Source organism: Lithobates pipiens, unplaced genomic scaffold (genome assembly GCF_037356315.1).
Source record: "Lithobates pipiens isolate NorthernLeopardFrog02 unplaced genomic scaffold, aLitPip1_a1.2 Scaffold_13, whole genome shotgun sequence".
Taxonomy (NCBI): Eukaryota; Metazoa; Chordata; class Amphibia; order Anura; family Ranidae; genus Lithobates; species Lithobates pipiens.
Window position 1 is genome coordinate 497376489 of NW_027507718.1, and position 22797 is coordinate 497399285.

Consider the following 22797-nt stretch of genomic DNA (forward strand, 5'->3'; position numbering starts at 1 on the left):
ATAACCCACTTCTTCAGGAAGATACTCTACAGTCAAGCTCTAAAATAGAAGAGATGTAAACATCAATTTCAGCCAAATATTCATCAACGTGTATGTTAACCCACTAAGTGTTTGAACATACCTCAAAACACATAATCAAAAACAGAATCACAAATAAAACAAAGTGGTCATCCTATAATCAGCTGTTGCCAACTCTTTGGGCAAAATAGGGTAGTCCACATGGCTTTCTTTAGAGGTGTCAAGGTCCCAAATGAGGTTTCACGTAGGCGATTATCTACAAAAGATATCACATACAAATACTCATAAGAACTGTGTAGCTTGCTTCACTAGCTTCATTAGCTTCACTAGCTTCATTAGCTTCACTAGTTTCATTAGCAATAGTTCTGATACATTTTTATCTATAACTATCGGTTCTGTCTCTGGTGTATACAGTTTCTGCTCCAATCCCCAAAGCATGCGCATTACAGTTGGAATGCCAACCAGCCAGAAAATGGACAGGTCATGGGAATGCACATCAACTATTTACCTGTCACACCAGCAGCCCACCTCCCCACATAGGCTCTCGCCGCTGATTGCCCACATGCACTAGCATATGAGTCCCAACTCCCTATGCCTCCTTACAATCTTTTGCCGATCTTAGGAATGCCAATTACTCATGTTACCCATTTAGGTAATAAGACTGCATAAAATTTCACTTATCTTCTAGACTTGTTAAGCAGGATTACAAACTTGCACTTTCTTTATGTTTTTCTACATGGTTATATGGAGAACCAATTAGAGATTTCAACTATCTAGAGTAGTTAAACAATTTCTCTAATTCAGGAACTATTTTGTAGGAAGATTTTAATGATGTCTATGAAACTTTTCTTTAACCCTTGGTAATAAAAAGCACTCATTCTTCGCAAAATTCATGATGCAACCATTTTTCCTTTACAATTTTACTCTATGCATAAGAAACATCCGATTTTATAAACACAAGCTGGCACTGGCTTTATTACTTTAAATGGCCCAATAGGTACACTGACAAATGTACAGTGGGGATCGAAAGTTTGGGCACCCCAGGTAAAAATGTGTATTAATATGCATAACAAAGCCAAGGAAAGATGGAAAAATCTCCAAATGGCATCAAATTACAGATTAGACATTCTTATAATATGTAAAAAAAAGTTAGATTTTATTTCCATCATTTACACTTTCAAAATTACAGAAAACAAAAAAAATGGCATCTGCAAAAGTTTGGGCACCCTGCAGAATTTATAGCATGCACAGCCCCCTTTGCAAAGCTGAGACCTGCCAGTGTCATGGATTGTTCTCAATCATCATCTGGGAAGACCAGGTGATGTCAATCTCAAAGGTTTTAAATGGCCAAACTCATCTGACCTTGCCCCAACAATCATCACCATGGGTTCTTCTAAGCAGTTGTCTAGAAAACTGAAACTGAAAATAATTGATGCTCACAAAGCTGGAGAAGGCTATAAGAAGATAGTAAAGCGTTTTCAGATGTCAGTATCCTCTGTTCGGAATGTAATTAAGAAATGGCAGTCATCAGGAACAGTGTAAGTTAAAGCAAGATCTGGAAAACCAAGAAAAATATCAGACAGAAAATCTCGCAGGATTGTGAGAAAAGCAATTCAAATCCCACGTTTGACTGTGCGATCCCTCCAGAAAGATCTGGCAGACACTGGAGTTGTGGTACACTATTCCAGTATAAAGAGATACTTGTACAAATATGGTCTTCATGGAAGAGTCATCAGAAGAAAACCTCTTCTACATCCTCACCATAAAAATAAGCATTTGAACTTTGCAAATGAACATATAGACAAGCCTGAGGCATTTTGGAAACAAGTTCTGTGGACCGATGAGATTAAAATAGAACTTTTTGGCCGGAATGAACAAAGGTACGTTTGGAGAAGAAAGGGCACAGAATATAATGAAAAGAACCTCTGTCCAACTGTTAAGCATGGGGGTGGATCAATCATGCTTTGGGGTTGTATTGCAGCCAGTGGCACAGGGAACATTTCATGAGTAGAAGGAAAAATGGATTCAATAAAATTTCAGCAAATTTTGGATGGTAACTTGATGCCATTTGTGAAAAAGCTGAAGTTAAAGAGAGGATGGCTTCTACAAATGGATAATGATCCTAAACACACCTCAAAATCCACGGGGGATTACATCAAGAGGTGTAAACTGAAGGTTTTGCCATGGCCTTCACAATCTCCTGACCTCAACATTATTGAAAATCTATGGATAGACCTTAAAAGAGCAGTGCCTGACAGACAGCCCAGAAATCTCAAAGAACTGGAACACTTTTGTAAGGAAGAATGGGCAAAGATACCTCAAACAAGAATTGAAAGACTCTTGGCTGGCTACAAAAAGTGTTTACAAGCTGTGATACTTGCCAAAGGGGGCAGTACAAGATATTAACTCTTGCAGATGCCATTTGTTTTCTGTAATTTTGAAAGTGTAAATGATGGAAATAAAATCGAACTTTTTTGACATATTATAAGAATGTCTAATCTGTAATTTCATGCCATTTGGAGATTTTTCCATCTTTCCTTGGCTTCGTTATGCACATTAATACACATTTTTACCTGGGGTGCCCACACTTTCGATCCCCACTGTAGATATATGGTACCATGCAAAGGTTTTAGGCAAGTGTGAGATAATGCTTTAAAGTAAGAATGCAAAAAAAAAAAGAAGAAAATTAAATAAATAAATATATATATATATATATATATATATATATATATATATATATATATATATATATATATATATATATATATATATATATATATATATATATATATATATATAGCTAGATAATAAATATATAAATAATAAATAGATAGATAATAAATATATAAATAATAAATAAATAGAAAAATATAATATATATATATATATATTTCAATTTCACTCATTGTATGAAATTACAGGCATCTGTAGAAAGACTGAAAAATAGCCTTCTTTTGTTCCTTTAATTTTCTCCAATTTTCGAGATATTGTAGCACAGAAGGATTTGTGTCTTCCTTCTTGTAGGCTTTTCTTCATCTTGTGACAGCAAACATCCTCCGCTCTGCTGCAATACAGTAATGTCAGCCAAGGACCACCAGCTAATTTTCCCAGTCTGTGCAAGGCAAACTCTTGTCTTCATCCACCGATTCAGGTGAAGCCTCTTTAATTTGTCTAAGTGCCTCATGAATGCTGCATGTGAGCATTCCTCAAAAGTATGAAAGATTCTCTTAAAACATCTTTCTGAATCTTCTTCAGGTTTGACCCCTTCCTGATTTGTGCCAATATATTATTGCTCTTGTCCTCATTAAGGAAATTTGCCAGAGTCCTTTGCTCCACTTTTTTCAGATGAAAACCGCATTTTAGGGAAGCCAAAACTTCATCCATTGATGAGCTTACTCTTTTTTGCTGCAGGCCTTCAAGAGCTCCAATTTTCTCCAACTTTTTTCTGGCACTGACAAGTTGGTTGCTGTCAAATATTTGGGTTAAGGGGTGGCCTGCAGGTGTTGGAGGTGCAGTGTCCTCCGGCTCCATGTTGATGTGTATAACTCTGACATCTAAAGGTTCAGTCTCCTCTTTTAAAGAAGGTGGAGACGGAGGTGTTGGTGGTGGAGGGGAAGTTGGATCAGAAAACACAGGCAGAGACTGGGGTTATTCAGTATTAAGTTCAAGTTTTTCACTTCTGAAAGTGGGAAGAGAAGCTGTTTCGGGAAGTTGAGAGCTAACTGCGTCAAGAGTTAAGGAATTATCTTCAAGCTGTGGTTGTTTATAGATTGTATGAACCTCCAATGGCTGTAACACTTCTAGCATTTCCACATCAGGTATTCCTTGAGTCTGAATACTGACAGAGAAGGATTGTTGTTCATCAAGGCTTGGGGTAGTTCTTGCTCTTGGGTTCCTTCTGCCTGGAGTCAAACAAAATCTTATTGACTTTAGTATTACTTGCCCAGGATGGCCCTGTTTAAATGTGCAGAGTCTAGCCAAGGTCTTTTGTCGCTCCTGACTAACCCAAGTGTTCTTTTGTTCTTCCTCATCTTGCTGTTTGTCAGGCTTTAGCTGTGCAGCATGGTGTGCTTCATATTCCTCATCAATATGAAATTGTTGATGTATCTTCTGTGTATGCTTGGCAATACAGATCTCCTTTTTTGTTTCTGAGGTAGGCTTTCTTGAAATTCAGCCATGTTTTGCGCTAAGCTGTCGAACTTTCTGCTGAAGTTTAGGCAATTCTCCTCTTTGTAAATGGATAGAAGCTGCCATGTCTTCAGTTGCAAGCATTGCCTCAATGCTTTCATATGTATCATAATAAACAACTTTGTCTCTTTTCCCTGACATCTGACGTTTGATGCTCTCTAGCTGAGCTGTAAGTAGTAACTCCTCACATTTGAGAATCTCAAACTGGACTTCATATAGCTGAAGCTGATGAGTATAATAATCTGCTTTTAACTCATCTAATACAGCTATCGCTTCTTCTCCGCCATGTAAACTCTGTATCTCTTCTTTCAGTACATGTTTCTTTTGTTCTAGACAAATTTCTTTTGCTCCCATCAGTTGTAAAGTCTCCTTGGAAACCACATATTGAAGCTTTTCCAGGCGCTCCACAGCAGCTGCCCAGGATCATACACAGCCTTTTGGGCCTTAAACAGTTAGATCCTGAAAAAAAGTAAGGTCATGTGAGCCTTCTTTTGCCAATTTGCATCGTCTTTCTTCAGGCTCTCAATTCTTCTAGGGCCCAAACTATAATTCTCGAGGGAAATCTTTATTTGTTGCCTTCGTAACATTGCCAGCTCTCTCATATCTCGGAAGAAAAATATATATTTGAATTTCTTATTTTTATCAATTTCCAAAATGCAAAGTGAGTGAAACACAGTCATTAACTGAACAGAAACAGCTGTGTAGGAGGCCTGGAACTGGGTGAGGAACAACCAAAATCTGCTGCTAAATTGAGTTTGTGGAAGACAATTTTATGTCACAAGTCATACAATAAGGCAAGACTGAGCACAGCAACAAGACACAAGGTATTTATATTGCATCAGCAAGGTCTGTTCCAGTGGTTGGCCAAGAAAACTTAATGCAGCAGAAGAAAGACACATCATGCTTATTTCACTTAGCCCTTGTACACACGGTCGGACATTCTGCCAACCAAATCCGTTGAATTTTGTTTGACGGATTTTGTCCGACAGATTGTGTCCGAAACTGTTGCATACACACGGTCGGACCAAGTTGCCGGAAAATCCGATCGTTCAGAACGTGATGACGTTATTTCGTTACGTCAGAACTACGTTCAGGCTAGTAGCCAATAGCTTTGGTGTAGGAATTTGATCTGAGCATGCGTGGCACTTTGTCCGATCGGAATTCTCTACACATGATCGGAGTATGTCCGATCGGACCAGTTTGTCGGAAAATATTTCCAACAAGTTGGAAAATTGGGTCCGACGGATATTCCGACGGAAACAGTCCGATGCATACCACACACAGTGGGATTATCCGACAAAACGGTCCGATAGGACACATTCCGTCGGAATCTCCGACCGTGTGTACAAGGGCTAAGACATTAGAAGTTGTCCAGCAGTGCCATCTGTCCAGAACTGGCGGAAACCAGTGGGACCCAGGTATACCCATCTACAGTCCAGTGAAGTCTAGCCAGAAGTGATCTTCATGGAAGAATTGCAGCCAAAAGCCATACCTTGGACATGGAAACAAGGCTAAGCTACTCAACTATGCATAAAAAAAATTTGAACTGGGGTGCAGAAAAATGGCAGCAGGTGCTAGGGACCGATGAGTCAAAATGTTTGGTTGTAGTAGGAAACAGTTTGTTTGCTAAAGAGCTGGGGAGCAGTACAATAATCCACAATGTCCACCCAAGAATCTGTCACAAGCATTCTATTTGTTGCTATAAGGGACCAATACTAGGTCCATCTACATTGCACCTCCTTTGTGCATTAGATCCTTTGAAGAAGAACTCACTTCACTATATATCCATCAGTACCAAACCTTGCTTTATTCCCCCTATGGGGCTTCCTTCTCCGTTTGGGCATTCTGTGTAGTAGCAAAGACAAATAAACCCTTGATTCAAGTGAAAAATATTCTGCTACACTAGATAACTCAGAATCTATCTATATCTTTTTCAATAGAAAAAGTGCCTTAAAACTTTTTATGGCACAAATAACAATAAAAAAATATTGCCGCTCTGTTTGCTTTTTATGTCTAATGTCTCCTTTTCCAACCTCCTGTCTCTATGTGCTATCCATTGCATTACTTTACCTCCTCATATGTGTGACACATATTTATTGAACGTGAAAATAGATGAGCGGAACAACTGATGTCATTAATATTTAAGTATGTCATCGGGATCCTGTCAGTTCATTATTTTTCAGCCTCTCTCTTTCATTCTTCTTTCCCGTTTTAATCATTATCTTTCCAGCTTGGTGGTGACCTATGGTGTCATCATGTGATTAAGTATGTTTCTTTGCCTTTGATTTAGAGCAAACAAAAATTCTAAATACAATGATATTTACTGAAATAAAGGCTGTGCATGTGTGAGATTCACACTGACACGAGAGAACAATAAAACAGGAAAGTTTTGGATAACTTAGGGCATTGTGTAGTAAGAGAAAAGTATGACATACAGTCCTCCCCTTCTGTTTGTAGATCACAATCTGCCGTATCATATGGGCTTATCTATTAGCCTGGCACAGTAATTGCTGGGCATTTGGAGATGGTCAAAACACGCCACAGATTGTAATTATTCTGCAGAACAAACAAATTAAAAATAATAAAAAAGAGCAAGATCATGCATTTTCACTTTTGAAGTCAGCATTGCTTTGTAGGTTTGATCCTTTGGGGATATAGACTAAAGTGGTAACTTTATGAAGTACATTTATCTAGTACCTACTGTATATAGGAGTGCACATGATTATCAGCAGTACTCAGGAAGGATGTGATATTCAAGTTAGGCCCAGTCTGCGTTTTTGGTCCATTCAGGTTAAAGTGACGAGCCTCAAGAAACTTCACCACCCTACCCACTTATCCTCCCACTTTCTTCTTCTTTTAGGATAGAAATCCAAAGTCTACTACCTTGCCCACTCACCTTACCACATTCAGCCCACCACTTTGCTTTTCTTTTTGAGATAGGAATCCAAGTTCACCACCCTATCCACAAATTTTCCCCACAATCCCAATACTTAATTCTTTCAAAGATAATAGTTCAAATTCACCAACCCACCCACTTTTCCTTCCCACTTTGTTCTTCTTTTTGGATAGAATTTCAGAGTTCTCCACTCTACCCAATCATCCTTACCACATTATCCCGCCTTCCCAAGTACTTTGGTCTTCTTTTGGAGATAGGAGTCCAAGTTCACCACCCTACTCACTCATCCTCCCCACAATCCCCCAATACTTTTCTCTTTCACAGTGAAAAATTCACCATGCTACCCACTCATCCCGCCTGCAATTCCCTGCCACTTTGTTCTTCTTCTAGGCTAGAAATACAAAGTTCACTACCCTACCCACTCATCATTACATATTTCCCCCACCACGTTGTTCATCTTTTGGTCTTCCCCACAATCCCCCAATACATTGTTCTTTCACAGATAGGAGTCTATCTACTACACTACCTACTCATCCTCCCCACAAAACCCTGCCACTCTGTTCTTCTTTTAGGATAGAATTCCAAAGTTCACTACTCTACCCACTCGTTACCACATCCCCCTCCTCCACCACTTTGTTAATTTCTTTGGAGATAGGAGTCCAAGTTCACCAGCCTACCCACTCGAGCTCTGCAGATCCCCTGCCACTTTTCTCTTCTTTCCAAGATAGGGGTCCAAAGTTCACCACCCTCCCTTGTACCTCCATAAGGGCAACAAACTGGTGAAAGTTCTGAGGGATAAAACAAATCTGGAGACTTAAGGAACTTAAAATGGTTGTAAAGGCAGTAGGTGTTTTACCTTATTGCATTCTATGTATTCTACTGTGTGAGGCAGCAAACTGTCTGAGGACTGGCGGAATGCTTGTCTGAGGTATTAAGTCTTTGGCTTGTCTGAGGAGACCAGTGGAACATTGCATTCAAACTGAATTTCATTCTAAATCAAATTCTGAAATATGATTATATTCCTTCTATTCCATTTTAGTCTATTGTTTTTGCTATTCTCTTTTATTCTATTATTTTATTTTCTATTCCATTCTTTTCTATGTCTATTATATTTATTTATTTTTCTATTCTATTCTTTTCAAGTTCACATTTATTATATTTGAAATTTGAATTATTATATTATATTCCTTTCTGTTCTATTCTATTCAATTTTTTCCTATTCTACTCTTTTCTTTTGTATACAATTCACATTTATTCTATTTGAAATTAGAATTTCAGAATTTATATTCTTTCTATTTTGATCTATTCTATTTTTTATTCTATTCCTTTATGGTCTATTCTATTTTGTTCTGATCTTTTATTTTCTATTCTATTTTGCTCTGTTTTACTCTATTCTTTTCTATTCTATTCTTTTATTTTCTATTCTATCCCTTTATTTTCTATTCTATTTTTTTCTGTTCTTTTATTTTCTATTCTGTTCTGTTTTACTCTATTATATTTTATTCCCTTATTCTAATATTTTCTAATCTATGATATTCTTTGTATTCTATTTCTTTATTTTCTATTCTATTTTATTCTCTTCGGAAATTCAAATTCAAATTTGAATTAGAAAACCATTCAAATTTAATTAGAAAACTGTTCAAATTCAAATTTTGTCTGACATTTTGTTTAGTTATTTTGGATTTGTGTAAATTCTTTATGATTGTAATTCAGAAATTAGGATACATCAGAAATTCCAAATAACAAAAATTGTGTCTAAATTTCAGTTGGAAACAAAATGAACTGCACATGTCTAGACAGTTGTTGAGGGAGGAGGTTGGTGGGGTGGTGAGCTCTGCAATTTAACTGTCACTTAGTTAGGTCTGCCCACCCCTGCAACAATTAAAAGCCAGCAGCTACACATACTGCAGCTACTGACTTTTAATAATAGGACACTTACCTGTCCTGGAGTCCAGCAATGTCGGCACCTCAGCTGATGTTTCTATCAGCTGTCGGGATCTGCTGCTGCCATTTCCGGCAAGGGAACCCGGCAGTGAAGCATTACGGCTTCACACTGGGTCCCTACTGCGTGTGCAGGAGGCACCGCTGCGCTCTCCTACTGGCCCAGCAGCGGGGGAAGGAGGAAGAGGGAGCCGCGCTGCTGACATAATTTGCTGCAGCACCGGAGGGGGGAGGAGACAAATGAGCGTAAGTTCCGCCTTTGGGTGGAACTCTGTTTTAACATTGCTGTTCCCAGGCCAACGGAATTTGTAAAGAAAAAGTTTTCTGCTTTGGGACATGTTCCTGAGGGGAGTGCCCAGCTCTCCATGCCATTTGTTTGACAATCTATTCCCTGTTAGCCTAGAAAATGGCCATTACTGTTTTTTCCACATTTGGATCCAATTGATTTCCGTGAGGTTCGGATTTGGCACCCAAGCTTCAGTACGATTTTGCGAGCCCACTCTGAACCAAACCCAGGTGCATCCAGCTCATCACTAATCATTAACAAGTTATTTTCATCTGCTGCCTAATGGATGTATTTTGTATTCTTACACAATTTTCTGCAAACTCCAGAGATCGCATTTCAAAACCCTGAAAGCTCAACATTTTTTATTTGCTACAATATCCATGTTTGACACTAGCAATCATTTTGCAGTCAGTGTTATTTAGATCATGTTTTTTCCTACCTAATATTAGCCATATATAGTTTAAGTAGGTATACAAGTGATCACTAATTATAAGGATGGGAACATTTTAATAAAGGCAAAGGGGTCATTGATTCCATAAAGACTAGGGGCCATTACCAAGAAAGCAAGCAATTAAACCTCATTAGCAGAAACATTAAAGTATAAACAATATAAGTGGCTTATGGATCTTCTTCCCAAAATAGGCATGCTAGTGTCTATTGTGAATGAGCGGTGCAATGCATAGCACTGTTTACTGCCTAAACCAAGTTTATTCTGACACTTTTGTTTACATGTAAAAATCTGTATATTTTTTTTTATAGAAATAAACTTAAAACCTCCAAACATATTATATATATATATATATATATATATATATATATATATATATATATATATATATATATATATATATATATATATATATATATATATATATATATATATATATACACTGCAGACTATATCTGCGACTAGTGGGCCTCCCTGAGCGGGTCAAGGGGTCTGACCCGGTATCCATCCTGGGATGCTGTTTACCCCTTGTTTACCCCCTGCTTTGTCCTGTAAAAAGTCCACAGAGTTCCTGGCAGACCACTCCCTGAAAGAAACTCTCCCGGCACCATAGTTATCCGTCTACTCAACTACAGGGACAAGGGTGCGCATGCGCGGCAGCGTCCAAGATGGCTGCGCTACTCCGGTCTGAGCCCTCGTCCACCCGAACGTATTACCGACGGGTCGGGGACACTCCCAGCTATCCCCCAATGCCCAAACCTCGCTCCCGTCGGAGCCTTACTCCCACCCTGAACGAAACTACAGCACAGCCCGGCCAAACTAAAATGGCTGCCGTCACCTCACGAGGCCCGGCCTGCAGAGCTGACTAGGATCAGGCAGCCTTGCCGCTATCCAAAGCTCTGGATGACACAGTGAGTAGCCATCTACCTGGGGCACACTCACCAGCTTCCACAGAATCACTTATAGGGTGGATGATTGGAGAGGATGCCCTGTCTCCACAGACTGACTTGTTACACAGCCCTGAGCCATGGGACACGGATGCCAGGGTCCCTTCCCTCTCTCCCACTGATTTTCCCTCTATGATGGCTGCGTTCTCCCAAATGCTGACTAGAGGCCTTTCACAAACAGCAGCACAGATCACAGCCTCTATTCACACTGATCTGCAACAGATAGGATCTAGGATTGAGGAGATTGAACAGAAATCTGACCAAGCGACTCTGCGCATTAACCAAAACACGGCTAGGATCCAAGAGCTCCAAGATCACCTGGAGATTGCTACCACGAAAATTGATGACCTTGAAAACAGGTCGAGACGCTATAACTTCCGCATCATGAATCTATTACGGACACCCCCTCAGCAGTCCAGGACTTCATCAAAAGCATTATCCCCAATATTCCAGCGCACCGTTTAGAACTGGACAGGGCCCACAGAGCATTGCACCCTCCTCTTCCTGATGGGCTCCCGAGAGATGTAATAGTTAAACTGCATTATTATGCGGTTAAGGAGGAAGTGATGAAGCTATCCAGAGCATCGGCCAATCTGTCCTTTATGGGACAATCCAAATCTTCGCCGACCTGTCCCCTTATACGGTACATAAACGATGTGCACTGAAACCGCTGCTTCAGGTTCTGGCAAGTAAAGAGATTACCTACAGATGGGCTTTCCCACTACACCTAAACTTCACGTACCGCAACAAGCCCTACAATTTTTCAACGTTTCAAGATGGAGAACATCTTTTGTTACAGCTTGGTCTGATCTCTCAGGAATTACCGCAGACCTCCTCTCCGAAGGGAGCTCCGTCAACCAAACGACCATCCCCTCCAAGTCCCCTGGCGCAAGTGTGGCAGCAGCAGCTTCCCAAGAGATCGCGGGAGTCCAAACCGTCCTGAGCTAGCTCCTGGACTGTCTTCTTCTCACCACTTCTTTTCTTGCTCCCTCCTGGTTTGTGCCTAAAGACCCTCTGTTACCTAGCAGAGGTGGCTGTGGAGCGCTATCCACTTTGTGGGCTATCCCAGACTAGTCCATAGTCCTTCAGAACTGACTCACAGTCTCTAGTCGAACTAGACTCTTTTTTCCACCAAGGGGTTTATCCCCCCCTTTTTTTTATCCAATGGGGCTCAGACTTTCAGTTCGATGCACTGAGATTGCTTACCGCTGCGGCGGAGTTGACCGGGGTGGGCACAATGCGCTTCCCTTTGACTCCGTTAGGGGAACCTCAGTTCCTTTCCCTACCGGGGCTAAACTCCTACGACCCTACGGGGTCGTCCTGATTTTTTGGGTGGGGTACGGGCAGTAGCAGGTCTCTGCTTGTCCTCAGAGGGTTTGGGGTATATACTTTGTACTATGTATTTGGTCATTCATCATCTTTTTCTTCTCTCTCTTTTCTTTTCTTTCCTTCCTATCCTCCTCCTTCTTTCCTCCCCCACTTCCCTGCCCCCCAACATTCATTTTTCACAGCCGCAGGGTCTAGCTGGATCTTCTACATCACCTAATCTTCGATGCTTCCACGAAGGATCCGAGGTCATTTCCTATCTGCCAGGGACAGTATCATTGCCAGGTAAGCTCCCTTTGTCCTTTTGATCCTTAAATTCCACCAACACACCTCATGACTGACACCATCAGGGCAGAAATAAGAATTAGAATATTCTCTAATAATGTCCAGGGCCTGAATTCCCCAGTAAAAAGACGCAAAATAATGCAACAGTTTCATGCTACAAGAGACTCATTTTCCTGCCACATACAATCCCACTTTCCTCCACAAAAATTTCTCTCAATTTTATCTGGCCAATGCGATCAACAAAACCAAAGGGATGGCAATATGCTTCTCTAACAAAATTCGCTTTTCCCACACGAAAACCATCAGAGACCCCGACGGTCGCTACATCCTAGTGTCCGGAACTAACAATGAGGAAACATACACGTTTGTCTCTTACTATGCCCCAAATACCCATCAGGACAAGTTCTTCGAGACAACTCTGCAATTTTTGAAACCCCATCTCAACGGTGCAGTGATTCTGGCTGGCGACTCGAATACTCCTTTCGATCTCTCCTCAGATAGATCCAATCCCTGCAAACCTAAACCCAAAAGACCCCCCAAATGTAGCCTTCGGGTGGCACAGACCATATAGTCAGCAGGTCTTATCGACATCTAGAGGGAGATGAATCCACACGCCAGGGACTACACACACTATTCGGTTCCCCATAATACGCTGACCAGGATTGACCACATTTTTGTCCCACCTTGTTTTATACCCAAGGTTGAATCCTCTAAAATTCACGAGTCTCCCCTTTCGGATCACTCCTTGGTTTCGCTGATCATCAGGGGAGGAATGGGCGAGAGGGGATCTTTTCGTTGGCGACTTAATGAATCGCTTCTGAATAATCCGGCCCACTGCAAACTAGTTGAAACAGCCTTAATGCAATATTTTTCCGAAAACAACATGGAGTCGATCTCACCAGGCTCTCTATGGGCAGCACACAAGGCTGTTCTGAGGGGGAGACTCATACAATTATCCGCCCAACTAAAAAGGGAACACAACGCAGATCTCATGAGGCTCACAGACGAATTTCGTCGGCTGAGTAAACGTCATAAGCAAAACCCTACCCCGGATAGCTTAGCAGAACTTGACAGGGCACGAGTACAACTAAATCTATTACTTACCACCTCAGCTGAAAAGCACCTGCGATGGACAGGGGCCCGCTTCTATTACCAAAAAGACAAAATAGGATCCAAGCTAGCCAGTAAACTAAGCCCAAGAATTCGTACGTTGGTCTTCCCCAAAATCAGAACTCGGACGGGCACTTTGACACAGAACCCAGTAGAGATCCTAAAATAATTTCATGACTACTATGAACAACTCTATGACAAAACGCCCCACACACATTCTAAAGCTAGAGAACGGTTCCTACAGAACCTTAATCTACCTCTCTTACAGCAAACACACCGAGAATTACTAGATAACCCCTTCTCTTTGGATGAAATACTGGAAGTCATAAAATCCTTGAAGTCTGCCTCAGGCCCAGGCCCGGACGGCTTTTCCGTCTGCTACTATAAGACATTTGGGCCACAGTTGGCCCCCCATATGGCCTAGTTTTTCAATTCCCTCCGGGATGGAGCCCCCCTCCCAAATGACTCCAACACCGCTTTCATATCGGTCATACCCAAGCCTGGTAAAGATACCGGTGAAGTTGTGAATTATCGTCCCATATCATTGATTAATAATGATCTCAAAATTATGACTAAAATTCTTGCCAACAGGTTGTCCAGCTTTATACCCGGATACATTCATAAAGACCAGGTGGGCTTCATCCCGGGGAGACAGGGACCGGACCAGGTTCGGAGGGCAATTGACTTAATATCCCTTCTACATTCCGGATGGGATAGGGGTATGGCACAGGAGGGCTTCTTGTTATCATTGGATCTACAGAAAGCCTTTGACACTGTCTCTTGGCCGTATCTTTTTGATATCCTAACTAAGTGGGGGTTTGGTACTGGGTTTATTAAAATTATGAACGCCATCTATGCACTTCCCTCTGCCCAAGTGCGACTATTAGGACATTACTCCTCACCAATTGCTATACACAGAGGCACGAGGCAGGGATGCCCCTTGTCGCCTCTGATTTTTGCTATAGCAATTGAGACTCTGGCCATAGCCATTAAAGCTAACATAAACATTCAAGGGGTTTTCTGCGGACAAGAGGAGCATAAATGCGCTCTCTTTGCTGATGACTAGGGATGAGCCGAACACCCCCCGGTTCGGTTCGCAACAGAACTTTCGAACGGACCCCAAATTCGTACGAACGTTAGAACCCCATTGAAGTCTATGGGACTCGAACGTTCGAAATTAAAAGTGCTAATTTTAACGGCTAATATGCAAGATACTGTCCTAAAAAGGGTTTGGGGACCTGACTCCTGCCCCAGGGGACATGGGTCAATGCCTAAAATGTTTTTAAAAATGGCCGTTTTGGCGGGAGCACTGATTTTAATGACGATTAAAGTGAAAAGAAAAAGTGCAATATTCCTTTAAATATGGTGCCTGGGAGGTGTCTGTAGGATGCCTGTGAAGTGCCACGTGTTTCCCGTGTTTAGAACAGTCCCTGCACAAAATGACATTAAACGGAAATATCACCATTTAAAACTGCTTGCGGTTTTAATGTTATATCTGGTTCCTGCAATATGATTGAAAATCATTGAGAAAAATGGCATGGGTAGCCCTCCCTGCCCATTACCAACCTATTTGGGTCTTGTACGCATATTAAGGGGAACCCTGTACCCATATTTAAAAAAAGGAAATGCGTGTGGCCCCCAGGCCCTATATACTCAGAACAGCAGTATACAGGCGGTGCAAACAAGACAGGGACTGTGTAGGTTTGTTGTGTTAAGTTGAATCTGTTTGTAATTTTCAACTGGTACATTTTTAAAGTGTAGCTCCAGTCAAAAAAACTATTTTTAAGCTTTTTGGAAAACATAGGGAAGGGTTATCACCCCTGTATAATTTGTTTTGTCGTCCATCTTTTTTCATTTCACTTGCTGCTGTCTCCTTGCATTTGCAAGTAGGAGATGTTTGTAAGTTGGATGTTTGAAAGTAGGGGCCTGCCCTATATGCTCTGCAGAAATGGCGGAACAAGGTGTTGGTTTTGCCACAACATTGTAAGCCCTCAAAGTGACTCTTGGTGGGCGCTGGAGCGCCCTGCTGTGAACGATTATATCAAGAATTGTAATTACATGCCATTGTTGAACAGTGGTAGAAAAATTGACCTTTGGTGGTTGTGGTGCTGGTGCCACAACACTATAAGTCCTCACCGTTACTCTGGGTGGGCACAGGAAGGGGCCCTCCTGTGAAATATTATAACAAGAATTGTAATTACATGTCCCTGTTAAACAGGGGCAGAAAAATGTGGCCTTAGGCACTGCTGCTGGTGCCACCACACTGCAACCTCTCCCATATACTCTAGTTTGATTGCAGGAATTAGCCCTGCTGCAAAGCATTGCATCAAAAATTTTTATTAAACGCCCCTGTTAAACAGGGGCAGAAAAATTGGGCTGATGGCATCACCCAGAACCAGAAATGTTCTTCCAACATATCAGCGGAGGAGGAAGAGGATAGACAATCAACATAACAGGACAGTCACTCAGCATCAGCATAGGCAGTCTTGAAGGGATGTGATATTTCAAAACAAATTATTCTGTTACATCAGCTTCAGGTGCTTGGTAGCTGTGGGTGATCCAAGACTGATTCATCTTGATGAAGGTCAGGCGAGCAACTGATTCGGTGGACAGGCGCACCCTGTGATCGGTAACAAAGCCACCAGCAGCACTGAAGGTGTGTTCCGAAAAAACGCTGGATGCAGGACAGGCCAATAGCTCAATTGCATACTGTGCAAGCTCTGGCCAGTGATCCATCCTCAAGACCCAGTAAGCCAGAGGATTTTCGGTGGGAAAGGTGTCCAAGTCTGACCTTGCCCCTAGGTATTCCTGCACCATGTAAATCAGATGCTGGCGATGGGTGCTGGAACTGATCATACCTTGGGGCTGCGGACTAAAAAATTGTCTGAAAGCATCAGTCAGACGGCCACCTTCTCCACCGCTGATTCTGACCGATGCCTCAGCAACACGTTGTCCAGGACCAGGAGTTTGTAACCTCCCAGTCTCTGGGAACGCATTGCACAGACCTTTCTGCAAGGCCTCCCGGAGATGTCTCATCCTCTGCTCCCTCTGCGATGGCAAGATAAGGTCGGCAACCTTACCCTTGTACCGTGGATCAAGGAGGGTGGCCAGCCAGTAATGGTCCCTCTCCTTGATCCGAAGAATACGAGGATCCTTCCGCAGGCTTTGCAGGATCAGGGAGGCCATGCAGCGTAGGTTAGCTGAGGCATTCGGTCCGGAGTCCTCTGGGTCACTAAGGACAACATGATCCGCAGCTACCTCCTCCCAGCCACGTACAAGTCCACGTGTTTCTTGGGACTGTAAATCATCCCTACAAGACTGCTGCTGCTGCTGCTGATGCTGATGCTGAGTGCCAGCCTCCACCTCCATGCTGACACAATCATCCTCCTCCTCCTCTTCCTCCTCCTCATCCTCTTCCTGTGTGATGGGTGGCACAGCAGGAACACTGTCTGGATAAAGGGGGCCTTGAGAGGCAAGGAAGTCCTCCTCTTCCTGCCTCTGTTCTGCCTCAAGTGCCCTGTCCATTACTCCACGCAGCGTATGCTCCAAGAGGTGGACAAGAGGTACAGTGTCACTGATGCATGCACTGTCACTGCTCACTATCCTTGTGGCCTCCTCAAACGGTGACAGGACAGTGCCTGCATCCCTGATCATGCCCCACTGGCGTGGTGAGAAAAAACCGAGCTCCCCTGACCCTGTCCTGGTGCCATAGTCGTACAGGTACTCATTGATGGCCCTCTGCTGCGTGTGCAGCCGCTGCAGCATGGCCAATGTTGAGTTCCATCTGGTGGGCATGTCACATATAAGGCGGTTCTTGGGCAGGTTCAACTCCTTTTGGAGCTAAGCCAGCCGAGCACAGGCATTAAATGATCGGCGGAAATGCACACAGACTTTCCTGGCCTGCTTCAGGACATCCTGTAAGCCGGGGTACCTGCCCAAGAACCGCTGCACCACCAGGTTAAGGACGTGAGCTACACAGGGCACATGGGTCAGTTGTCCCTGTCGGAGGGCGGAGAGGAGGTTGGTGCCATTGTCGCAAACCACCATTCCTGGCTTAAGCTGGTGTGGCGTCAACCACCTCTCAGCCTGCCCCTGCAGAGCTGACAAAACATCCGCCCCAGTGTGGCTCCTGTCCCCCAAACAAACCAGCGCAAGCACGGCATGGCATCGTTTTGCCTGCGTACTTGCGTAGCCCCTGGAACGCCTACGGAGCACCGCTGGTTCTGAGGACAGAGCACTGGAAGAGGCCATGGAGGAAGAAAAAGAGGAGGGGGTGGAGGAGAGAGGTGTGTCACAACCAATAGTAGCATTTTGGAGGCGTGGTGGCGGAACAACCTCCAACACTACTGCACCTTGTCCTGCATCCTTCCCAGCTGCCAGCAGAGTGACCCAATGGGCCGTGAAAGACAGATAACGTCCCTGTCCATGCCTGCTGGACCATGAGTCAGCGGTAATATGCACCTTACCGCTGACCGCCCTGTCCAGCGAGGCAAGGACATTGCCTTCCACATGCTGGTAGAGATTCGGAATCGCCTTCCGTGAGAAAAAGTGACGTTTGGGGACCTGCCACTGAGGAACCGCACATTGTACAAACTCACGGAAGGGGGCCGAGTCTACCAACTGAAAAGGCAGCAGTTGAAGTGCTAGCAATTTAGCCAAGCTAGCATTCAACCGCTGGGCATGTGGATGGCTGGGAGTGAACTTCTTTCGCCGGTCCAGCAGCTGGGGCAGGGACATTTGCCTGCTATAATCGGACGTGGGTGTACCGCTAGCAGAGTTCCCGGAAGCACTTGGCTGTGACACACCTAATTCTACACCTTCATTCCTCTCAGAGCAGGTTTCAGAGAGGACTGAGGGTCTAGTGGGGTTGGAGATGCCAGCTGATGAGGAGCAAGGAGAGGTCCGCTTTGTTCTTTGGTGTGGGTCTTTGAGGTACGCTTGCCAACGAGCTGCATGGCAGGTCAACATATGTCTGGTCAAGCATGTGGTGCCCAAGCGGTTGATGTTTTGGCCACGTGAGATACGCTTGAGACATATGTTGCAAATAGCAGCGGTGCGATCTGATGCACTCGTCTCAAAAAAGGCCCACACCAAAGAACTTTTAGAATAACGCGCAGAGGCAGCGCTCTGCACAGGCAGAGCTCTGCGGTGTGATTCAGTCGGTGTGCTGCCCCTAAGCTGGCCCCCGGAGGGCATCCTGCCTCGTTGGACATGTGCCTCCTCCTCCTCCTCCTCCTCCTCTCTCCTTCCAGGCACCCACGTGGAGTCAGTGCCCTCATCATCCCCTCCCTCTTCATCGCTGTAGCAAACCTGGCAGTATGCTGCAGCTTGTGGAACAGGACTGCCAGATTGCTGTCCTTCTTGAGCATCCCCTCTCTCTGCGCTCACGCTACTGCCTTCCTCTAGCTGAGTGTCATCATCAGAGCCCACAAAACACTGGGCATCCTCCTGGAGCATGTACCCAACACTGTGCTCAAAGAGTTCAGGAGACTCCTCAGGAGGACGTGGTGGGTCTAGGGAAGGAGTCACTGATGATGACATTGAGAGGAGGGAAGACGATGCGTTGGCAGCTGCTTTGCTAGTACCCTGAGACTGGGTGAGAGAGGATGAGGAGGATGAAGAGGGCTTGGTCATCCACTCTACCAAGTCGTTGGCATGTTGCGGTTCAACATGTCCAGCTGCCGAAAAGAAGGACAAGCGTGTCCCATGGCCACGTGCTGATGACAATGCACCGCGTCCACGACCAGCACTGTTGTCTCTAGACACAGAGCCTGCTTGCCCTCTTTTATCAGCTCGCGCCTGTCTGCCTCTCCTTGCTGGCCTTCCAGACATGGTAATGGCCTGAAGGGAGTTGGGTAAAAAAGCAGTTGGGTAGTGTATATTGTGCTAGAGGCACACAACACCCACTAACTCCTGCAAATGCCTTTATTATAGAACACCAGAGATAAAGGGGTATATACAGATGTATACTGTGCTGTGCTGGAAGCACACACAACTTCCAATAACTCCTGCAGATGGCAATTGGGCCCAAATAGAGAACAGCTATGTAGGTGGATTATAGCGGTATTTACTGGGTACAGAGCACGCAGACAGCACGCACTATCTCCTGACACTACTGACTGCAAGCTCTATTATAAAAGATAGATCACTAGCTATATAGGTGAGGTGAATATAGCGGTGTATACTGCGGTCAGGGCACGCAGACAATAACCACTACACAACAGCAAGATCGAAAATCGGCCGAAAATGATCGGTGTGTACTGTGTTGAAGGTACACAGAACACCCACTGCTTCAGACGCCAACACACTACACAAGGCCGCTGCGCTGGCGGCCTTATATAGTGTGGGGCGTGCACTACACAGCCTGAGCTATGATTGGCCACAGGCATCCTGCCTGTGGCCAATCATGGCTCTCCTCGCTGCTGGCGCTGCGATTGGCCAAGCATGCGGGGTCACAGTGCATGCTTGGCCAATCATGAGCCAGCAATGCACTGCGCCATCGCAGTGCATTGTGGGCCGTGAGCGCCACACGAATGTGGTACGAACGGACCAAAATGTTCGGACTTCGCCGAACGGACGAACAGCCGATGTTCGAGTCGAACGTATGTTCGACTCGAACACGAAGCTCATCCCTACTGATGACCTATTGTTATTCTTAACATCTCCGCTTATTTCCACCCCCAATCTGTTCCAATTACTCCATGACTTTGGAACAATCTCAGGCCTCCAGGTCAATGTCTCGAAATCCATTGCCCTTAACATTTCTGTGCCTTCACTGACTGTTGAAAGACTTCAACAACACTTTCCCTTCTCTTGGGCCAGGGACCTATACCATGCCAATTTCTCTCCCAGTTTTAGAACCTTAGAAGCGGACCTTTCTAAGTGGACAAAGGACGGCCTATCATGGTTAGGCAGGCTGAATGCAGTTAAAATGAATTTACTACCGCGCCTTCTGTATCTTTTAAGATCCCTACCCATCCCTTTTAACAAATCTACCCTAGCGAAATTTCAATCTAAAGTTGTGGGGTTTGTTTGGGGGAGGAGGGGCCACCGGCTGGCTCGGGATGTCCTATTCCGCCTTAAATCCCAGGGTGGTTTAGGGCTTCCTAACTTTTGGCTCTACTACCAAGCGGCTCAATTAGCCCAGTTCTCAGTGATTTATGTAAAGGCTAATAGGCCCGACTGGGTCTCAATTGAGAGACAGGCGGTGCCCCATTATACCCTTGATTTTTTGGTATGGTGACCGGTTAAGCACAGACCTGCCATTCTAGCCCCTACCTTCTCGCATTCCTTTACGCTCTGTGACCAATTGCATAAAAATGCCCACCTGATCTCGGCACTGAAACCTCTCGCACATATTTTCCACAACCCTGACTCCCCCCCAGGAATGAACATACACGCATTTCATTGGTGGCTGAATAAAGGACTTTCAGAATAGGCCATTTCCTCACGCCTAATGGTCCTGTTTCCCTAAGACACTGCCTTAGTAAACTGGAAATGCCTGCTTCCGAACAATTCAGATTGTCACAGATCAGGCATTTTCTCAGATCGCTCTGGTCAGATACACAGATCATGCACAGAGCTACAATGTACGAACAGTGGTGCTCAGACACGAGTCCTGGAAAGGGTGGCATATCCCTGATATATACGCCCCTGGCAGATAGGAATGACAAGCCGGCATCCAGCTGGACATGGACCTGTGGTTTCAGGCTTTCCGGAGATCCTACAAAGGTATTTTGAACATAACTTTGATAGAAGCTAATGTCAAAATCATCACAAAATGGTATTATGTTCCTGCTAGACTTGCCAAAATGTTCCCTGATGCTTCTCCCCTTTGTTTTAGAGGTTGTGGTTACGTTTGGTCACGTGGGCACGATGCTTCATGTATGGTGGACGTGCCCCCGCATTAGAAATTTTTGGAATGGGTTCCTGCATTTAATACGAAAAGTCACTAAAACTGCAATACCCCAAGATCCCACCCACATATTGCTAAACCGCAGATTGCAGGATACTCCTAAGACCACGCAGCAACTTATTTTTTTTATGTGTCTGGGAGCCAAGATCACAATCGCGAAGGCTTGGAAAACCTCTAGCGTTTCCATCTCGGCTACCAAACGCAAAATCCCTTGGATTATGACACAGGAACAAACAGTGGCAAAATTACGGGACACGGTACAGCTCTTTGGGAGCATCTGGGAGCCTTGTGCGTTATACATTAAGGTCCCGCTTTACCCTGGCCATATACCAACCTGAGGATTTTACTATGCTTCCAAATTCTGGCCCCTGCACCCTATCATGTCCTTCCCTCACCCCCCTTCCCCCTTATTCTTTCTCTTCTTTTCTTTCTTCTTCCTTTCTTAAGGATTTAATGCATTCGTTACTGGTCTGATTTGTACCACACAATTTATTCTTCTTTCTTCAGATTGATCTTATATCCAATCTAGAGGCCCTTTTTTTATTTTTTTTATTTGTTGCAAATGGATGAGGGTTCAGTTACTAGTCCCATGGACTCTCACCTAGGGGTCACGACTTCAGTGTGTCCCCTGGGGGAGTCGGAGGGCATCAGACGGGGATCTTAATGGTGGGGGCTCCCGGAGCTCTCTCTCTCCACAGCATGCTCCCATAGGGGTGGAGAGATGATCTCGGGAGTCACCATGGGAGATTTTCCCGGGATCATCTCTTATCAGATCTTATCAGATCCTTATTCCCTCATGCAGACCCTTACCCACTGTGCACACTAGGGCTACTTGCAATCGTTAAATGGCAAGTGTTACGTACACCCCCCGATGCCATGGGGGGCGTGCCCTCTCCAAGTTACCAGAAGACAGCTTTACATAGTTAGTAGGCAAGGTTATATCTGGGTTTGCACATTAAGGAGAGTCTTCTTCTCTAAATGTATTTCTTCTTTAGGGATGATTTATTGCTTTAGGTGGGACTCTCTACCTCGTTAGCACAAGTTATGTCCTACCTGTTTGCCATGGGGTTGTTTCTGTGGGGTTCGCCTCGCATGGGGGGGGGAGGGGTTCTCTTATGTATAGTTCCATGCCTCTACACCTTCACACCCTAGAATGGAGATATTTTGGATGATATACATAGGTTTTTAGGTCTCACTAGCCTCCATTTGCCTATCAGAAAAGGGGATAACTTCCTGCACCTCTCTTTATGAGCTATGTTTATGTGCCTTTTTCACTTATGTCATTGTTAAACGGTTATTGTATCATTTATCTCTTGCATACTCAATAAAAATATTGAAAGAATCAACTACAGGGACAAGGGCACCATCCTATGTGCTGCTCGTCTGAAAGGGAGCCTCAAGATCAACAATGCAATGATGTCCCTCTTACCTGATTAC

At 44.1% G+C, this 22797-nt stretch overlaps 1 pseudogene; it reads right to left on the minus strand.

Moving 5' to 3' along the window:
- Nucleotides 1–3077: 3077 nt before the first annotated feature.
- Nucleotides 3078–4886, minus strand: LOC143975920 (junction-mediating and -regulatory protein pseudogene; annotated as a pseudogene).
- Between the last annotated feature and the right edge of the window lie 17911 nt (nt 4887–22797).